Raw genomic sequence first — 20780 nt, 5'->3', positions numbered from 1 at the left:
GCCCTCGGGACACTGAGGGATGATTCTAGGCCTGTGAGTCAGGAGCGGCAGCTCACAGAGGCATGAATTGATCCTGGGGTCTAGCAGAGAACGGGCCGCAGCGAATCAGCAGCTGTTTTGCATCCGACTGATTTTCTTTTCCATTGAAGTCAACTGGAGAAAAATGGGACGGATTGTAAACCGGGTTCTGATTTGCTGTCGGCCGTTCTGCACTTTTGACCAGGAGGGATTTGTAGTCCACAGAGTCTGCAGGAGTGCAACGGTTAATGAGATACAAACATCCTTCCAACTTTGTTTAATTCTGAGTGAGAAGTTGTGCAGTGTAGCAGGGCGATGATATTTGGAGCCGACCATATCAATCAGGCTCTTGTTATCACCGCAGCCAGAAAGGAAAGATTCTAGCAAGACGGTGTAATGTGAAGCAATTGTTTCGACACATCAAACCTCTCGTCAGTAGTGATAAATTCTGAAGTCTACATTCGTAGTGCACACCTGAACATCTCAATATGGTCCCAGACTTGTCCAATTATTTTCATGCCATGCTTCAAATCTTCAGCAGCTCCTTAAATCATTGGTTTAGTTACAAGGAAGTGCTGCCTCGATGGTAAACGTTCAATTCTTCAGCTAGTTTAATGTGTGAGAGGATGGAGCAGAGCGACTGCATCATTCTCCGGTGAAGGAAAAGGTTGGATTTATTTAGCGAGAGCTTTAGATGTGTAAGAGAGACCATCTGCTTTTATCTCTCTCTACCTGTAAAAGCTCTGAAGCATCAAACACACTGCAGGATTTCTCAGCCTATCCTGAAACAGTGCCTGGAAAGTATTGATGATCAGCAGGAGGTTCCAGCTATCCTGACAGGATTACTGATTGTGAGGACGGCACAATAGATGTTTCAACAACAAGGGCAATCAGAAGTTTGTGCAGGAAAGTTTGGTCAGAATTTCAGATTTGTAGCTTTTGTTGAGTGATGATTGGATTTTTACTGCAGGGCAGTTGGTGACCCAATCCCTGCCCCCCAAACCCCAAACCCATCCCCTGCCCCAAACCCCAAACTCACCCCTCCCCCAAAACCCCAATCCCCCTCCCCAACCCCTCCCCCCAAACCCCAAACTCCAACCCCGTCCCCTCCCCCCAAACCCTAAACCCATCCCCTGCCCCAAACCCCAAACTCACCCCTCCCCCAAAACCCCAATCCCCCTCCCCAACCCCTCCCCCCAAACCCCAAACTCCAACCCCGTCCCCTCCCCCCCAACCCCTAACCCATCCCCTCCCCCAAACCCATCCCCTCCCCCAAACTCCAAACCCATCCCCTCCCCCAAACCCATCCCCTCCCCCAAACTCCAAACCCATCCCCTCCCCCAAACCCATCCCCTCCCCCAAACTCCAAACCCATCCCCCCCAACCCCAAACCACAACTCCCCAACCCCAAACCCATCCCCTCCCCCCAAACTCCAAACCCATCCCCTCCCCCAAACCCCAAACCCCAACCTCTACACTGTCCCAAAAACACTCCCTCTACACTGTCCCATCAAACACTCCCTCTACACTGTCCCATCAAACATTCCCTCTACACTGTCCCAAAAACACTCCCTCTACACTGTCCCATCAAACACTCCCTCTACACTGTCCCATCAAACATTCCCTCTGCACTGTCCCATCAAACATTCCCTCTGCACTGTCCCATCAAATTCTGCCACAGCAGATACAATATGGGTTAAATACAGAGTAAAGCTCCCTCTACACTGTCCCAGTAATGTGCTTCAGCCACTGTTCTAAGGAAGGATATACTTGCCTTGGAGGGGGGGCGGTGCAACGAAGGTTCACTGGATTAATTCCTGGGATGAGAGGGTTGTCCTATGAGGAGAGATTGAGTAGAATGGGCCTATACTCTCTGGAGTTTAGAAGAATGAGAGGTGATCTCATTGAAACATATAAGATTATGAGAGGGCTTGACAGGGTAGATGCTGAGAGGTTGTTTCCCCTGGCTGGAGAGTCCAGAACTTGGGGGCATAGTCGCAGGGTAAGGGGTCGGCCTTTAAGACTGAGATGAGGAGGAATTTCTTCACTCAGAGGGTTGTGAATCTTTGGAATTCTCTACCCCAAAGGGCTGTGGACGCTCAGTCATTGAGTATATTCAAGGCTGAGATCGATAGATTTTTGGACTCTAGGGGAATCAAGGGATATGGGGATCGGGCAGGAAAATGGAGTTGAGGTCAAAGATCAGCCATGATCATACTGAATGGCGGGGCAGGCTCAAGGGGCCAGATGGCCTACTCCTGCTCCTATTTCTTATGTTCTACAAGAATAATACCATTACTTAATGCAGGAGTATGACATCTTTGTGCTGTCAGCCCATACCCACAATTAACTAATTTCACATTGGGCCTTTGCAACCAGTAGAATCCTCATCCAAAGAACCTGATTAGCTTTGATCTCATGCCCAGCGCTGAAAGACCACTTTCTAACACACCACACCGTCCAGTCTGCCCACCCTCCACTCACTGGCAATCCATTTATCTGTTCTTTTTGTCAGCTGTGGCTCTAAGTCAGAAAGTCATGGGTTCAAGCCTCACTCCAGAGACTTGAGCCCATAATCTAGGCCGACACTCCCAGTACATTACTGAGGGAGTGCTGCACTGTCGGAGGGTCAGTACTGAGGGAGTGCTGCACTGTCGGAGGGTCAGTACTGAGGGAGCGCTGCACTGTCGGAGGGTCAGCACCGAGGGAGGGCTGCACTGTCGGAGGGTCAGTACTGAGGGAGCGCTGCACTGTCGGAGGGTCAGTACTGAGGGAGTGCTGCACTGTCGGAAGTGCCGTCTTTCGGATGAGACCTTAAACCGAGGCCCCGTCTGCCCTCTCAGGTGGACGTAAAAGATTCCATGACACTATTTCGAAGAAGAGTAGGGGAGTTCTCCACGGTGTCCTGGGACAATATTTATCTCTCGGCTAACACCTGAAAACAGATTATCTGGTCATTTATCACATTGCTGTTTGTGGGATCTTGCTGTGCGCAAATTGGCTGCCGCGTTTCCTGCATTACAACAGTAACTACATTTCAAAAGTACTTCATTGGTTGTAAAATGCTTTGGGATGTCCTGAGGTTGTGAAAGGGACGATAGAAACGCAAGTCTTTCTTTCAGCAATGTTTTTGTGTAAAACTAAGAGACTTTTGTGCAATATGTTGCCTGTGATTTATTTATAATTAGTGATGAACAGTTGCCGTAGTGAGGAGTGTGTCATCGGATCTGGCTTCAGAAGGTTCCGTTGAGTCCGTAAGTGGGGATTTTTATCTTGCCCAGTATTCGGGGAACAATCTGCGACCTGGGGTCCTTCCGCTTTCCAGTACCTGCTGAGTATTTGGGTGATATTTTTCACCCAACTCTCAGGACAATTGAGGCTTCTTCCTGAAGCCTTGGAGCAGTTTCTCCAATGCTATAGGTCTAATTGCGGCTGGAGTGCGTCTGAAAAATCCACCAGCTCTGCACTGTGTGGAATCTGACCCATGCGTTTATCAGTGATTCATTTACAGTCCCAGCAGCAGACAATGGACAGTTATTGGGAAATCGCAAATTGGAGTTTCAGTCCAGATTGTGGGTCCTTCCCCAAGGAACTAGTGAACCACATGGCTGGTCAGTGCAGAGGAGGTGAGGAAACAGGGACATCGATAGAGAATTAAATGTAAAATATTTAGGAGAGAGGAGCAGGAAACCTTTTTTACACAGAGGGTTGTGATGCTGTGGAATGTATTAGAGGATTTAGAACATAGAATTACATAGAATGTACAGCACAGAAACAGGCCATTCGGCCCAACTGGTCCATGCTGGTGTTTAGGCTCCACACGAGTCTCCTCCCACCCCACTTCATCTCACCCTATCAGGATATCCTTCTATTCCTTTCTCCCTCATGTGTTCATCTAGTTTCCCATTAAATGTATCTACACTATTCACCTCAACTACTCCTTGTGGGAGCGAGTTCCACATTCTCACCACTCTCTGGGTAAAGAAGTTTCTCCTGAATTCCCTATTGGATTTATTAGTGACTATCTTATATTTATGGCCCCTAGTTCCGGTCTCCCCCAACAAGTGGAAACATCTTCTCTATGTCTACCCTATCAAACCCTTTCATAATGTTAAAGACCTCGATCAGGTCACCATTCAATCTTCTCTTTTCTAGAGAAAAGAGCCCATAACCTGCACAATCTTTCCTGATAGGTATAGCCTCTCCGTTCTGGCATCATCCTAGTAAACCTTTTTTTGCACCTTCTCCAGTGCCTCTACATCCTTTCTATAATATGGAGACTGGAATGGTGCACAATACTCCTCTGTAGATACGGGGGTGGTGCCAGAGGACTGGAGAATTGCAAATGTTACACCCTTGTTCAAAAAAGGGTGTAAGGATAAACCCAGCAACTACAGGCCAGTCAGTTTAACCTCAGTGGTGGGGAAACTTTTAGAAACGATAATCTGGGACAGAATTAGCAGTCACTTGGATAAATTAAGAAAATCCAGCATGGATCTGTTAAAGGCAAATCATATTTAACTAACCTGATTGAGTTTTTTGATGAGATAACAGAGAGGGTTGACGAGGGCAGCTGTTGATATTGTGTCTATGGACTTTCAAAAGGTGTTTGATAAAGTGTCACATAATAGGCTTGTCATCAAAGTTGAAGCCCATGGAATAAAGGGTTAGTGGCAACATGGATACAGAATTGGCTAAGGGACAGGAAACAGAAAGTAGTGGTGAACAGTTGTTTTTCGGACTGGAGGGAGGTGTACAGTGGTGTTCCCCAGGGGTCGGTGCTGGGACCACTGCTTTTCTTGATATACATTAATGACTTGGACTTGGGTGTACAGGGCACAATTTCAAAATTTGCAGATGACACAAAACTTGGAAGTGTAGTGAACAGTGAGGAGGATAGTGATAGACTTCAAGAGGACATAGACAGACTGGTGGAATGGGCGGACACATGGCAGAAGAAATTTAACGCAGAAAAATGCAAAGTGATACATTTCGGTAGGAAGAACGAGGAGAGGCAATATAAACTAGAGGGCACAACTCTAAAAGGGGTACAGGAACAGAGAGATCTGGGGGTATATGTGCACAAATCGTTGAAGGTGGCAGGGCAGGTTGAGAAAGTGGTTAAAAAAGCATACGGGATCCTGGGCTTTATAAATAGAGGCACAGAGTACAAAAGCAAGGAAGTCATGATGAACCTTTATAAAACACTGGTTCAGCCACAACTGGAGTATTGTGTCCAGCTCTGGGCATCGCACTTTAGGAAAGATGTGAAGGCCTTAGAGAGGGTGCAGAAGAGATTTACTAGAATGATTCCAGGGATGAGGGACTTTAATTACGTGGATAGACTGGAGAAGCTGGGATTGTTCTCCTTAGAGCAGAGACGGTTGTGAGGAGATTTGATAGAGGTATTCAAAATCATGAAGGGCCTGGACAGAGGTTATAAATTTAAGGTGATTGGCAAAAGAACCAAAGGTGACATGAAGAAAAACTTTTTTACACAACGAGTGGTTATGATCTGGAATGCACTGCCCGAGGGGGTGGTGGAGGCAGATTCAATCATGGCCTTCAAAAGGGAACTGGATAAGTACTTGAAAGGAAAAAAATTGCAGGGCTACGGGGATAGGGCGGGGGAGTGGGACTAGCCGGATTGCTCTTTCATAGAGCCGGCACGGACTCGATGGGCCGAATGACCTCCTTCCCTGCTGTAACCTTTCTATGATTCTATGATTCTATCTGTGGTCTAAACAGGATTCTATACAAGTTTAACATAACTTATCTGCTTTTCAATTCTATCCCTCTCGAAATGAATCCCAGATATTTCCTTGGATTTGTTCGAGTTGCCGATCCCTTACTTTGCCGGAGATGACACGGTTTGTGTTTGGAAACAGGTTTTCCGTTGCACCTTCGGCAAAGTTATGGTGAAGGAGCCGGAGCAGGACTGAGGAAATTCTCAGGACAAGTCAGCGTTTACATATAGGTGGTTGAAGGAAAAGGGGATAAAGGCATACAGAAACAGGCCGGGCACATGGGATTAGGATACTGCTCCTACATAGGATAAGCACCCACAGGGACAGGATGGGCCGAATGGCCTGTTCCCACTTTGTAATTTCAATGTAATTCCATGTCAATAAGGCTAATGGAATACTGGCCTTTATATCTAGAGGACTAGAGTGCAAGGGGGCAGAAGTTATGCTGCAGCTATACAAAACCCTGGTTAGACCGCACCTGGAGTACTGTGAGCAGTTCTGGACACCGCATCTTCGGAAGGACATATTGGCCTTGGAGGGAGTGCAGCGTAGATTTATTAGAATGATACCCGGACTTCAAGGGTTAAGTTACGAGGAGAGATTACACAAATTGGGGTTGTATTCTCTGGAGTTTCGAAGGTTAAGGGGTGATCTGATCGAAGTTTATAAGATATTAAGGGGAACAGATAGGGTGGATAGAGAGAAACTATTTCCACTGGTTGGGGATTTTAGGAGTCGGGGGCACAGTCTAAAAATTAGAGCCAGACCTTTCAGGAGCGAAATTAGAAAACATTTCTACACACAAAGGGTGGTAGAAGTTTGGAACTCTCTTCCGCAAACGGCAATTGATACTAGCTCAATTGCTAAATTTAAATCTGAGATAGATAGCTTTTTGGCAACCAAAGGTATTAAGGGATATGGGCCAAAGGCAGGTATATGGAGTTAGATCACAGATCAGCCATGATCTTATCAAATGGCAGAGCAGGCACGAGGGGCTGAATGGCCTCCTCCTGTTCCTATGTTCCGATGTAAAGGAGCCATCAAACCAGGGGTAGAAATCAGCTGAATTCACCACCAAATCTCAACCATCTGCTACATCTCACCACAGTGCCAGGAATTGGACAAAGGCAAACCTTCCAACTTAACATTTAAAGGGCCTCGAAGACAAGACTAAAGACAAGAAAAGCCTCAGCCAAGACTAAAGCCTTCAGCAGATATGTGCTGGGCATGAACTGGAGGGAGAGGATGCCTCTTCAAGGCCCTCTCCCACCCATTTCCTGACCTCAGTGTCTTTATCAATGCTTCCCAGTGCCTACTGCCAGGTGACAGCCCAGGAGGTGAAGAAAAATGGGCGGACACCGAGAAGATCAGTCAGGGACCTGGCTCCACCTTTGACTGCCATTGACCTGTAGTGGGTGGGCCATAAGGAGCCGACAGGAGTCTGGGCTGGGCAGGGCAAGGGGCAGTGTAGGGCAGGGCAGGGCAAGAGGCAGAGAGGCAGTGGTCGGCAGCTGTAATTTCCCCTCATTATTCACCGTTATTCTGCCCAGAGCTCCCAGGATTGGTTAATGGGCACAAAGCAGAGAGTAGTGGTGAATGGTTGTTTCAGACTAGAGGGAAGTATACAGTGGTGTTCCCCAGGGGTCAGTATTAGGACCACTGCTCTTTTTGATATATATTAATGACCTGGACTTGGGTATAGAGGGTATAATTTCAAAGTTTGCAGATGACATGAAACTCGGAAATGTAGTAAACAATGTGGAGGATAGTAACAGACTTCAGGAGGACAGAGGCAGACTGGTGAAATGGGCAGACACATGGCAGATGAAATTTAACGCAGAGAAGTGTGAAGTGATACATTTTGGTAGGAAGAATGAGGAGAGGCAAAATAAACTAAATGGTACAATTTTAAAGGGGGTGCAGGAACAGAGAGACCTGGGGGTGAATGTACACAGGTTATTGAAGGTGGCAGGACAAGTTGAGAAGGCTGTAAAAAAACATATGGGATCCTGGGTTTTATTAGTAGAGGCACAGAGTACAAAAGCAAGGAAGTTATGCTGAACCTTTATAAAACACTGGTTAGGCCTCAGCTGGAGTATTGTGTTCAATTCTGGGCACCGCACTTTAGGAAGGATGTGAAGGCCTTAGAAAGGGTGCGGAGGAGATTTACTAGAATGGTTCCAGGGATGAGGGACTTCAGTTATGTGGAGAGACTGGAGAAGCTGGGATTGTTCTCCTTAGAACAGAGAAGGTTAAGGGGAGATTTAATAGAGGTGTTCAAAATTATGAAGGGTTTTGATAGAGTAAATAAGGAGAAACTGTTTCCAGTACCAGAAGGGTCGGTAACCAGAGGACACAGATTTAAGATAATCGGCAAAAGAATCAGAGGGAAGATGAGGAGAAATGTTTTTTACACAGCGAGTTGTTCTGATCTGGAATTCACTGCCTGAAAGGGCGGTGGAAGCAGATTCAATAATAACTTTCAAAAGGGAATTGGATAAATACTTGAAAATGAAACATTTGCAGGGCTATGGGGAAAGAGCAGGGGAGTGGGACTAATTGGATAGATCTTTCATAGAGTCGGCACAAGAACTCTGGGCTCATTCTTTTCTGTACGATTCTGATTTCAAGATTCAGATGCCTCCACTAGTCACTGCATGACAACTGCTAGAAGGACAACTGGCAGATAATGATTTTTAAATTGGAATAATTAATAATGTGGCTCTAGTTACAGACAATAAACAGTTGCTCGGCAACCTTACGTTGCCAGGGAAACACATAGCAACAGTGACAAGATGGATGAATACTTGAGGTGAATTTTGTTTGTTTGCAATTCTTTGTCCTTTTCCCGTGTGTGTTCTTGTTGTGAGTACAGTCGTACCTTTCAAACATTTGGTCGGAAGCAATGAGATGAGAAAGAGCCTCTCAGAAATTGAAGTGTGCAGTGCAACCATCCCTGGCACTAAATAATGAAGAGGAGTTTACATTGTCCAATCTGTAGCAAATCACATAACCATTTACTATAATCCAGTAAAGAGGTGATTACAATTGTTAGCAATTCTTAGAAAAGATCCATTTTCTTTGCTTCACAATGTGAAATTGTAGGCTGAGGTTTTCTGTGATTATTGGGTGCCCGATCTCTCTGCCTCGGACAGGCCGGGTTAACCCTCCCAGAGTATAAGGTAGAGTCGATGACTCGCAAAACGAGGCCTGTCGCAACTGATCTCTCTTATCTCCCGAGCACATCGTCCAGTCTATCACTGAACCAGCCAAGCACCAAAACTCATTTCAATCAGATCTGCAGCCGTGCCTCACCTAATGGAGCCGCAGCTGCTTTTCAAAACTTGGCATTTATACCTTCCTGAGAGAGAATCGTTTATTTTCTTTCCTCCTGTTGCTGGTTTCTAAGGAAATACAATGGGCCTGATAATAACACAGAGGCAGGACCTGAGTGGGGGTGGGGGGAGGGGCGGTGATATCGGGCGACAGGCATGCAACATTGTTATGGGCACCAGGATGAAAGGTTAAAGAGAAGAAACAAGGTGTACGGAGGATTGGGAGAGACAACTAGCACTAGTTCAGAAATAGGAGGGATCAGAGAGGGGTAAATGTGAGGCAGCCGAAGATGAGTTTGGAGCGCACGTGTGTAAATGCACGTAGCGTGGTAAATAAGGTCAGTGAGCTGCAGGCTCAAGTCACCACATGGGTCTATGATATAGAGGCAATAACAGAGACCTGGCTCAAAGAAGGGGAGGAATGGGGACTTAATATTCCTGGTTTCAAGGTATTCAGGAAAAATAGGGAAGGAAGGAAAGGAGGGGGTGGCAGCATTGATCAAAGAAACTATTATAGCACTGGAAAGGGATGATGGAGCTGAGGACTCAAAGACAGAATCTATTGGTTAGAATTAAGGAACAATAGAGGAGCTATTACACTACTGGGTGTATACTATAGGACACCAAATAGTGGGAAGGAGAGAGAGGAGCAAATTTGCAGGCAAATTACAGAAAGATGCAAGAGCGATAGAGTAGTGATAATGGGGGACTTTGATTAGACTGGGATAGTAACAGTATAAAGGGCAAAGAGGGGGAGGAATTCCTGAAATGTGTTCGGGAGAACTTTCTTGATCAGTGTGTTTCCAGCCCAATGAGGAAAGGACCAGTGCTGGATCTAGTTCTGGGGAATGAAGTGGGGCAAGTGGAGCATGTTTCAGTGGGGGAGCCTTTGGGGAACAGTGATCATAATATCATCAGATTTAGAATAGTTACAGAAAAGGGCAAGGAACATCAAGCATAAAAAATACTAAACTAGAGGAAGGCAAATTTCAGTGAGTTAAAAAGGGATCTTGCCTGGGGAGATCTGAATCAGAAATTGGTCAGCAAAACAGTAATTGAACAACGGAGACCTTCAAGGAGGAGATGGTTCGGGTACAGAGTAGACACGTTCCCACGAGAGTGAAGGAAGGGCATCCAAAGCTAGAGCTCCCCAGATGACTAAAGATATAGAGAATAAAATGAAACAGAAAAAGGAGGCTTAGGACAAATGTAAGATTCATAATATAGTAGAGAACCAGGCTGAATACAGAAAGTACAGAGGAGATTTAAAACAGGGAATGAGAGGGGCAAAGAGAGAGGGAGTATGAGAATAGATTAGTGCCTAACATAAAAGGTAATCCAGAAGTCTTTTATAAACATATAAATAGTAAAAGGGCAGTGAAAGGAAGGGTGGGACCGATTAGGGACCAAAAAGGAGATCTTCTTGAGGAGGCAGAGGGCACGGCTGAGACACTAAATGAATATTTCACATCGGTCTTCACTGGAGAAGAGTTCGCTGCCATTGTAGCAGTAAAGGAGGAGGGAGTAACGACACTGGATAGAATAAAAATAGATAAAGAGGAGGAACTTAAATGATTGGCAGTACTCAAAGTAGAAATTTTATTTTATTATCTTAATGGCGAGAAACTGGAAAGTACTGCAGTACAAAGGGATCTGGGGGTCCTAGTGCAAGAAAATCAAAAAGTTAGTTTGCAGGTGCAGCAGGTGATCAAGAAGGCCAACGCAATGTTGGCTTTTATTGCTAGGGGGATAGAATATAAAAACAGAGAGGTATTGCTGCAGTTATATAAGGTATTGGTGAGACCGCACCTGGAATACTGCATACAGTTTTGGTCTCCATATTTAAGAAAAGACATACTTGCTCTCGAGGCAGTACAAAGAAGGTTCACTCGGTTAATCCCGGGGATGAGGGGGCGGACATATGAGGAGAGGTTGAGTAGATTGGGGCTCTACTCATTGGAGTTCAGAAGAATGAGAGGCGATCTTATTGAAACATATAAGATTGTGAAGGGGCTTGATCGGGTGGATGCGGTAAGGATGTTCCCAAGGATGGGTGAAACTAGAACTCGGGGGCATAATCTTAGAATAAGGGGCTGCTCTTTCAAAACTGAGATGAGGAGAAACTTCTTCACTCAGAGGGTAGTAGGTCTGTGGAATTTGCTGCCCCAGGAAGCTGTGGAAGCTACATCATTAAATAAATTTAAAACAGAAATAGACAGTTTCCTTGAAGTAAAGGGAATTAGGGGTTACGGGGAGCGGGCAGGAAATTGGACATGAATTTAGATTTGAGGTTAGGATCAGATCAGCCATGATCTTATTGAATGGTGGAGCAGGCTCGAGGGGCCGATTGGCCTACTCCTGCTCCTATTTCTTATGTTCTTATGTTCTTAAAAGTCACCCGGTCCGGATGGGATGCATCCTGGGTTACTGAGGGAAGTAAGGGTGGAGATAGCGGAGACTCTGGCCACAATCTTCCAATCCTCCTTCGATAGGCGGGTGGTGCTGGAGGACTGGAGGATTGCAAATGTTACACCCTGGTTCAAAAAAGCTGAGAGGGTTAAACCCAACAATTACAGACCAGTCAGCCTAATGTCGGTGATGTGGAAACTTTTGGAGACAATAATCAGGGACAAAATTAATTGGCTCTTGCAAAATGAAAGTCAGCACGGATTTCTTAAAGGCATATTGAGTTTAACTAACTTAGTATCATAGTATCACAGTAGGTACAGCACAGGAGCAGGCCATTCGGCCCATCGTGCCTCTGCTGGCTCTTTGAAAGAGTTATCCAGTTCGTCCCATTCTCCTGCTCTTCCCTCATATCCCTGTAAAAAATTTTCCCTTCAAGTATTTATCCAATTCCCTTTTGAAAGTTATTATTGAATCTGCTTCCACCGCCCTTTCAGGCAGCGCATTCCAGATCAGAACAACTCACTGCGTAAAAAAATGTTTCCTCATCTCACCTCTGGCTCTTTTGCCGATCACCTTAAATCTGTGTCCTCTGGTTATCGGCCTTTCCACTAATGGGAACAGTTTCTTTCTCTCTACTCTGTCGAGACTCCTTATGATCTTGAGCACCTCTATCAAATCTCCTCGCAACCTTCTCTGCTCTAAGGGGAACAATCCCAGTTTCTCCAGTCTACCCGTGTAACTGAAGTCCCTCATCCCTGGAATCATTCTAGTAAATCTCTTCTGCACCTTCTCTAAGGCCTTCAGATCATTCCTAAAGTGTGGTGCCCAGAATTGGATATAATATTCCAGCTGTGGCCTAACCAGTGTTTTATAAAGGTTCATTATAACTTCCTTGCTTTTGTACTCTGTGCCTCTATTTATAAAGCCCAGGATCCCGTATGCTTTTTTAGCCGCTTTCTCAACCTGCCCTGCCATCTTCAATGACCTGTGTACATTCACCCCCAGATCTCTCTGCTCCTGCACCCCCTTTAGAATTATACCATTTAGTTTATATTGCATCTCCTCATTCTTCCTACCAAAATGTATCACTTCACACTTCTCTGCGTTAAATTTCATCTGCCACGTGTCCGCCCATTTCACCAGTCTGTCTCTGTCCTCCTGAAGTCTATCACTATCCTCCTCACTGTTCACTACACTTCCAAGTTTTGTGTCATCTGAAAATTTTGAAATTGTGCCCTGTACACCCAAGTCCAAGTCATTAATATATATCAAGAAAAGCAGTGGTCCCAGTACTGACCCCTGGGGAACACCACTGTACACCTCCCTCCAGTCCGAAAAACAACCGTTCACCACTACTCTCTGTTTCCTGTCACTGAGCCAATTTCCTATCCATGTTGCCACTGCCCCCTTTATTCCATGGGCTTCAACTTTGATGATAAGCCTATTATGTGACACTTTATCAAACACCTTTTGAAAGTCCATAGACACAATATCAACAGCTGCCCTCGTCAACCCTCTCTGTTATCTCATCACAAAACTCAATCAGGTTAGTTAAATATGATTTGCCTTTAACAGATCCATGCTGGCTTTTCTTAATTTATCCAAGTGACTGCTAATTCTGTCCCGGATTATCGTTTCTAAAAGTTTCCCCACCACTGAGGTTAAACTGACTGGCCTGTAGTTGCTGGGTTTATCCTTACACACTTTTTTGAACAAGGGTGTAACATTCTCAATTCTCCAGTCCTCTGGCACCACCCCCGTATCCATGGATGTTTGGAAGATTATGGCCAGCACCTCCGCAATTTCCACCCTTACTTCCCTCAGCAACCTAGGATGCATCCCATCCGGACCGGGTGACTTATCTTCTTTTACTGTGACTTTGGCAGCATCTTCTTCCTTGGTAAAAACAGATGTAAAGTACTCATTTAGTACCTCAGCCATGCCCTCTGCCTCCATGTGTAGATCTTCTTTTTGGTCCTTAATTGCCCCCACCCCTCCTCTTACTACCTGTTTACTGTTTACATTGCAGCAGAAGACTTATGGATTCCACATAGTAGACTTTTCTCTGTCTCTTTCGTCATCCCGGAAGGCTTTAATTGCCCTACCTTTCTGCCTCGTGGGAATGTACCTAGACTGCACCTGAATCATCTCCTCTTTAAAGGCTGCCCATTTTTCAATTACAGTTTTGCCTGCTAATTGGGCCAGATCCGTTCTCAACCCACTGAATTGGCCCTCCTCCAATTAAGTATTTTTACTTTAGATTGCTCCTTGTCCTTTTCCATATTTAATCTAAACCTTGTGATATTATGATCACTGTTCCCTAAATGTTCCCCCACTGACACTTGCTCCACTTGACCCACCTCATTCCCCAGAACTTGATTGAGTTCTTTGATGAAGTAACGGAGAGGGTTGATGAGGGGAGTGCGGTTGATGTTGTGTTTATGGACTTTCAAAAGGCATTTGATAAAGTGCCACATAATAGACTCATTAGCAAAATTAAAGCCCGTGGGATTAAAGGGACAGTGACAGCGTGGATACAAAATTGGCTAAAGGACAGAAAGCGGAGAGTAGTGGTGAACGGTTGTTTTTCAGACTGGAGGGAAGTTTACAGTGGTGTTCCCCAGGGGTCAGTATTAGGACCACTGCTCTTTTTGATATATATTAATGACCTGGACTTGGGTATAGAGGGTATAATTTCAAAGTTTGCAGATGACATGAAACTCGGAAATGTAGTAAACAATGTGGAGGATAGTAACAGACTTCAGGAGGACAGAGACAGACTGGTGAAATGGGCAGACACATGGCAGATGAAATTTAACGCAGAGAAGTGTGAAGTGATACATTTTGGTAGGAAGAATGAGGAGAGGCAAAATAAACTAAATGGTACAATTTTAAAGGGGGTGCAGGAACAGAGAGACCTGGGGGTGTATGTACACAGGTTATTGAAGGTGGCAGGACAAGTTGAGAAGGCTGTTAAATTTTGGTGTTCAAAGGTATTTGGGTGAGCTTGTGCACAAAACACAGAAGGTTAACATGCAGGTACAGCAAGCAATTAGGAAGGCAAATGGAATGTTGGCCTTTATTGCAAGGGGGTTGGAGTACAAGAGTAAGGAGGTCTGGCTACAATTGTACAGGGCTTTGGTGAGACCTCACCTGGAGCACTGCGTACAGTTTTGGTCTCCTTATCTAAGGAAGGATATACTTGCCTTAGAGGCGGTGCAACAAAGTTTCACTAGATTGATTCCTGGGATGAGAGGGTTGTCCTATGAGGAGAGATTGAGTAGAATGGGCCTATACTCTCTGGAGCTTAGAAGAATGAGAGGTGATCTCATTGAAACATATAAGATTCTGAGGGGGCTTGACAGGGTAGATGCTGAGATGTTGTTTCCCCTGGCTGGAGAGTCTAGAACTAAGGAGCATAGTCTCAAGGTAAGGGGTCAGCCATTTAAGACTGAGATGAGGAGAAATTTCTTCACTCAGAGGGTTGTGAATCTTTGGAATTCTCTACCCCAGAGGGCTGTGGATGCTCAGTCATTGAGTATATTCAAGGCTGAGATCGATAGATTTTTGGACTCTATGGGAATCAAGGGATATGGGGATCGGGTGGGAAAGTGGAAGGTCGAAGATCAGCCATGATCTTATTGAATGGTGGAACAGGCTCGAGGGGCCATATGGCCTACTCCTGCTTCTATTTCTTATGTTGTTTTGTTAAAAAAGCATATGGGATCCTAGGCTTTATTAATAGAAGCATAGAATGCAAAAGCAAGAAATTATGCTAAACCTTTATTAAACACTGGTTAGGCCTAGGCCTCAGCTGGAGTATTGTGTTCAATTCTGGGCACTGCACATTAGGAAGGATGTGAAGGCCTCAGAGAGGGTGCAGAGGAGATTTACTAGAATGGTTCCAGGGATGAGGGACTTCAGTTACGTGGAGAGACTGGAGAAGCTGGGATTGTTCTCCTTAGAGCAGAGAAGGTTAAGGGGAGATTTAATCGAGGTGTTCAAAATCATGAAGGGTTTTGATGGAGTAGATAAGGAGAAACTGTTTCCAGTGGCAGAAGGGTCGGTAACCAGAGGACACAGATTTAAGGTGAACGACAAGAGATGACATGAGGAAACAATTTTTTACGCAGCGAGTTGTTATGATCTGGAATGCGCTGCTTGAAAGGGTGGTGGGTTTCCTCAGAGGTTTCATCAGCCAGGTTTGAAGAGGGTATCCTTTGTTGCCTAGCAGCCACCCATTAAGGCTGGACCCAGGTCTGAACATGTCGGGGATGTTGGACTGCCACAGGATGAGTGCATCGTGGCAGCGCCCAGGGAGTCTGGCGCAGACCTGCACAAATCATTTTGTGTGGTTGCCCACCAGCTGAACATTGATGGAATGGAATCCATTGCGATTGCTGAATACTCCTGGTTGGTCAGGGCATGCTCGGATTGCCACGTGTGTGCAATCGATGGTACCCTGTCCCTGTGGGAGCCAGCCAGAGATGCGAATCAGAGTGGCCCGCTCATTCTGGCTATTTTCATTGCAGGGGAAGTTTACATAACTCCCAGCCCTGGAAACCAATCCATCAGTCACCTGCCTCATGCATTTATGTGCAGCGGACTGCGGGGCCCTTGATATGTCTCCGGAAGGGGCAAAAAGTTGAGGGTGTTGGTGACTTTCACAGCGACGGGTAAAGTGTGGCCACCAGCTCCAGCAGGGGGCAGCTCTTGATCTAGGAGACGGCAGACGTCTGCGATCACCTGACATGACACCCTGGGCCTCCGGAAGCACTGCTCTCCAGAGGCCAAGGAAGCTGAGCCTCTGTCTATAAACAGTGTCTCCTGTGACCTTGACCCCTCTGTTGCTCTCTTCTCTAATGTTCACCTCTCTATTGCCCCTCTCCCTGTTGTCCACCAAAATTTCTATGATTCTATGGCTGGGGAGTGGGACTAGCTGCATTGCTCTTGCATAGAGCCAGCACGGACTTGATGGGCCGAATGGCCTCTTCATACTCTAACCTTTCTATGATTCTAAGTTATTATACTTTGCACCCTGTGCATTAAATATTTGCACCATTCCCATTGTATTTAGTCAAACACAGACAATGTGAACTCCTGTCAGTGTCTGAGAAAGATCTTTTGAGAAACTCATTTCTCAAGCATTCTTCAATGAGATTTCTCCTGACACTTCAAATTCAAAGCAATTCAGTTCAGTCCTTTCAATAAAGTTATCTCTCAGGCAGCTAAAGCCCTTTATCATCCTGCTTCTCCAGTGTGGATCTATCTGCTTTGTGATGAGCCTGTGTGCACTGCTCCTATTCAAGCATCAATGAGAGACCTGCCGCCCTCTCTCCTCTCTGATGTAGCCTGTCATGTCATTAAGTTGTCATGTCTGAAGATGATGCAGTCTGCAATCTTTCAGATAACGCTGGATACACAGTTCAGTCCTCAGGTACATGGCAGCCACCAATGCCTGCAGCTCTCCTTACCTCATAGAACGTAAAGGTGAACTTCCGTTCAAATCGTGCTTTTCACAACCCTCGGACGTCCCAGTGCTTCACGGCCAATGAAGTACTTTTGAAGTGTAGTCACTGTTGTAATGTAGGGAACGCAGCAGCCAATTTGCGCACAGCAAGATCCCACAAACAGCAATGTGATAATGACCAGATCATCCATTACAGTGATGTTGATTGAGGGATACATTTTGGCCAGGAGACGGGGGAGAACTCCCCTGCTCTTCTTCAAAATAGTGCTGTGGGATATTTTACAGATGGGGCCTCGGTTTAATGACTCATCCGAAATATTGCACCTCCAACGGTGCAGCACTCCCTCAGTACTGCACCTCCGACAGTGCAACGCTCCCTCAGTACTGCACCTCCGACAGTGCAGCGTTCCCTCAGTACTGACCCTCCGACAGTGCAGCGCTCCCTCAGTACTGACCCTCCGACAGTGCAGCGCTCCCTCAGCACTGACCCTCCGACAGTGCAGCGCTCCCTCAGCACTGGCCCTCCGACAGTGCAGCGCTCCCTCAGCACTGGCCCTCCGACAGTGCAGCGCTCCCTCAGTACTGACCCTCCGACAGTGCAGCGCTCCCTCAGCACTGACCCTCCGACAGTGCAGCGCTCCCTCAGTACTGACCCTCCGACAGTGCAGCGCTCCCTCAGCACTGACCCTCCGACAGTGCAGCGCTCCCTCAGCACTGACCCTCCGACAGTGCAGCGCTCCCTCAGCACTGACCCTCCGACAGTGCAGCGCTCCCTCAGCACTGACCCTCCGACAGTGCAGCGCTCCCTCAGCACTGACCCTCCGACAGTGCAGCGCTCCCTCAGCACTGACCTTCTGACATTGCAGCACTCCCTCAGTACTGACCCTCCGACAGTGCAGCGCTCCCTCAGCACTGACCCTCCGACAGTGCAGCGCTCCCTCAGTACTGACCCTCCGACAGTGCAGCGCTCCCTCAGTACTGCACTGAAGTGTCAGCCTGGATTATGTGCTCAAGTCTCTGGAGTGGGGCTTAAGCCCATGACCTTCTGACTCAGAGGTGAGAGAGCTGCCCGCTGAGAATGTAATTTTCTGCTTCTGGCAGTGACCAGAACTGAACCCAGCCTCCAGGTGGGGCCTGACCAAAGCTCTATACAACTGAAGCATAACTTCCTCCCCTTTGTATTCCAGCCCCCACCTTGAGATAAACTCCACCATTCCATTAGACTTTTTGATTGCTTTTTGCAGCTGTACCCCAGCTTTTAGTGATTTGTGCATCACCTCATCAAAAAAACAAATAGATTAGTCAGACCTGACCTACCCTTCAAAAATCCACGCTGACTCTATCAAATGCTCAGTCACTCATTCTCTGATAATAGATTTCAATAACTTCCCCACAACGGATGTTAGGATGACAGGTCTGTAGTTTCTGTTTCTCCCTCCCTCCCTTCTTAAATACTGGATTGACATTTGCAATTTTCCAATCCAAAGGCACAATCCCTGAATCTGGAGAAGGTTGGAAAACGATGACTAATACATCTGCAATTTGCTTTTTTCTGCAATTCTTTTAATTCCCTGGGGTGGAGTTCATTTGGTCCTGGAGATTTACCTACTTTAAGTCCCATTATTTTCTACATTATCATTTTTAATTTATATCAAATCGACTAAGTTCCTCCCCTTGACTTAATTTTAGGTTCCCTTGTATTTAATTGCCTTTCTCCACAGTGAAAATGGATACAAGATCCTCATTTAACTAGTCTGCCATTTACTTTATTGTCCTTGATTGCCTCACCTGCATCTATCTTTAATGGGCCCATATTCCTCCTTAACGCTCTCTTTGACTTAATATATTTATATTAACCATTGTAGCAGTAAAGGAGGACGTAGTAGTGATATTGGACAGGATAAAAATAGATAAAGGGGAGGAACTTAAAAGATTGGCAGTACTCAAAGTAGAAAAGTCACCCGGTCCGGATGTGATGCATCCTGGATTACTGAGGGAAGTAAGGGTGGAAATTACGGAGACTCTGGCCACAATCTTCCAATCCTCCTTCGATATGGGGATGGTGCTGGAGGACTGGAGAATTGCAAATGTTACACCCCTCTGTTCAAAAAAGGGAGGGGGCTAAACCTGGCAATTACAGGCCAATCAGCCTAACGTCAGAGGTGGGGAAACTTTTAAAGACAATAATCTGAGACAAAATTAATTGGCACTTGGAAAAATATGGGCTAATAAATGAAAGTCAGCACGGATTTGTTCAAGGAAAATCGTGTTTGACTCACTTGATTGAGTTGTTTGATGAAGTAACGGAGAGGGTTGATGAGGGTAGAGTGGATGATGTTGTGTATATGGACTTTCAAAAGGCATTTGATGAAGTGCATCACTTCACACTTCTCTGCGTTAAATTTCATCTGCCATGTGTCCGCCCATTTCACCAGTCTGTCTCTGTCCTCCTGAATAATAGACATTGAAGCAAAATTATAAGGTTGGAGTGCCAAGTGCTGGAAAGTGGGATTAAGCTGGATAGCTCTTTTTTGGCTGGTGCGGACACAATGGGTCGAATGGCCTCCTTCTGTCCCGTAACTTTCTATGATTCTATGAAACTATGAAAGGGATAGGGGCACCTTTGATACAAAATTGGCTAAGGGACAGAAAGCAGAGAGTAGTGGTGAACGGTTGTTTTTCAGACTAGAGGGAAGTATACAGTGGTGTTCCCCAGGGGTCAGTATTAGGACCACTGCTCTTTTTGAGATATATTAATGACCTGGACTTGGGTATAGAGGGTATAATTTCAAAGTTTGCAGATGACAAGAAACTTGAGATGTAATAAACAATGTGGAGGATAGTAACAGACTTCAGGAGGACAGAGACAGACTGGTGAAATGGGCAGACACATGGCAGATGAAATTTAATGCAGAGAAGTGTGAAGTGATGCATTTTGGTAGGAAGAATGAGGAGAGGCAAAATAAACTAAATGGTACAATTTTAAAGGGGGTGCAGGAACAGAGAGACCTGGTGGTGAATGTACACAAATCTTTGAAGGTGGCAGGACAAGTTGAGAAGGCTGTGAAAAAAGCATTCGGGATCCTGGGCTTTATTAATAGAGGCACAGAGTACAAAAGCAAGGAAGTTATGCTAACCCTTTATAAAACACTGGTTCGGCCTCAGCTGGAGTATTGTGTTTAATTCTGGGCACCACACTTTAGGAAGGATGTGAAGGCCTCAGAGAGGGTGCAGAGGAGATTTACTAGAATGGTTCCAGGGATGAGGGACTTCAGTTACATGGAGAGACTGGAGAAGCTGGGATTGTTCTCCTTAGAGCAGAGAAGGTTAAGGGGAGATTTAATAGAGGTGTTCAAAATCATGGTAGAAGAGTCAGTAACCAGAGGACACAGATTTAAGGTGATCGACAAAAGAACCAGAGGGGAGATGAGGAAACATTTTTTACGCAGCGAGTTGTGATGATCTGGAATGCGCTGCCTGAAAGGGCGGTGGAAGCAGATTCAATAATAACTTTCAAAAGGGAATTGGATAAATACTTGAAGGGAAAAAAATGACAGGGATATGGGGAAAGAGCAGGGGAGTGGGACTAATTGTATAAGAACATAATTATAAGAAATAGGAGCAGGAGTAGGCCAATCGGCCCCTCGAGCCTGCTCCACCATTCAATAAGATCATGGCTGATCTGATCCTAACCTCAAATCTAAATTCATGTCCAATTTCCTGCCCGCTCCCCGTAACCCCTAATTCCCTTTACTTCTAGGAAACTGTCGATTTCTGTTTTAAATTTATTTAATGATGTAG

The sequence above is a fragment of the Heptranchias perlo genome, chromosome 14 (assembly GCF_035084215.1).
Source record: "Heptranchias perlo isolate sHepPer1 chromosome 14, sHepPer1.hap1, whole genome shotgun sequence".
Lineage (NCBI taxonomy): Eukaryota > Metazoa > Chordata > Chondrichthyes > Hexanchiformes > Hexanchidae > Heptranchias > Heptranchias perlo.
The sequence above is the reverse complement of the archived record's forward strand: the minus strand, read 5'-3'. Positions refer to the sequence as shown.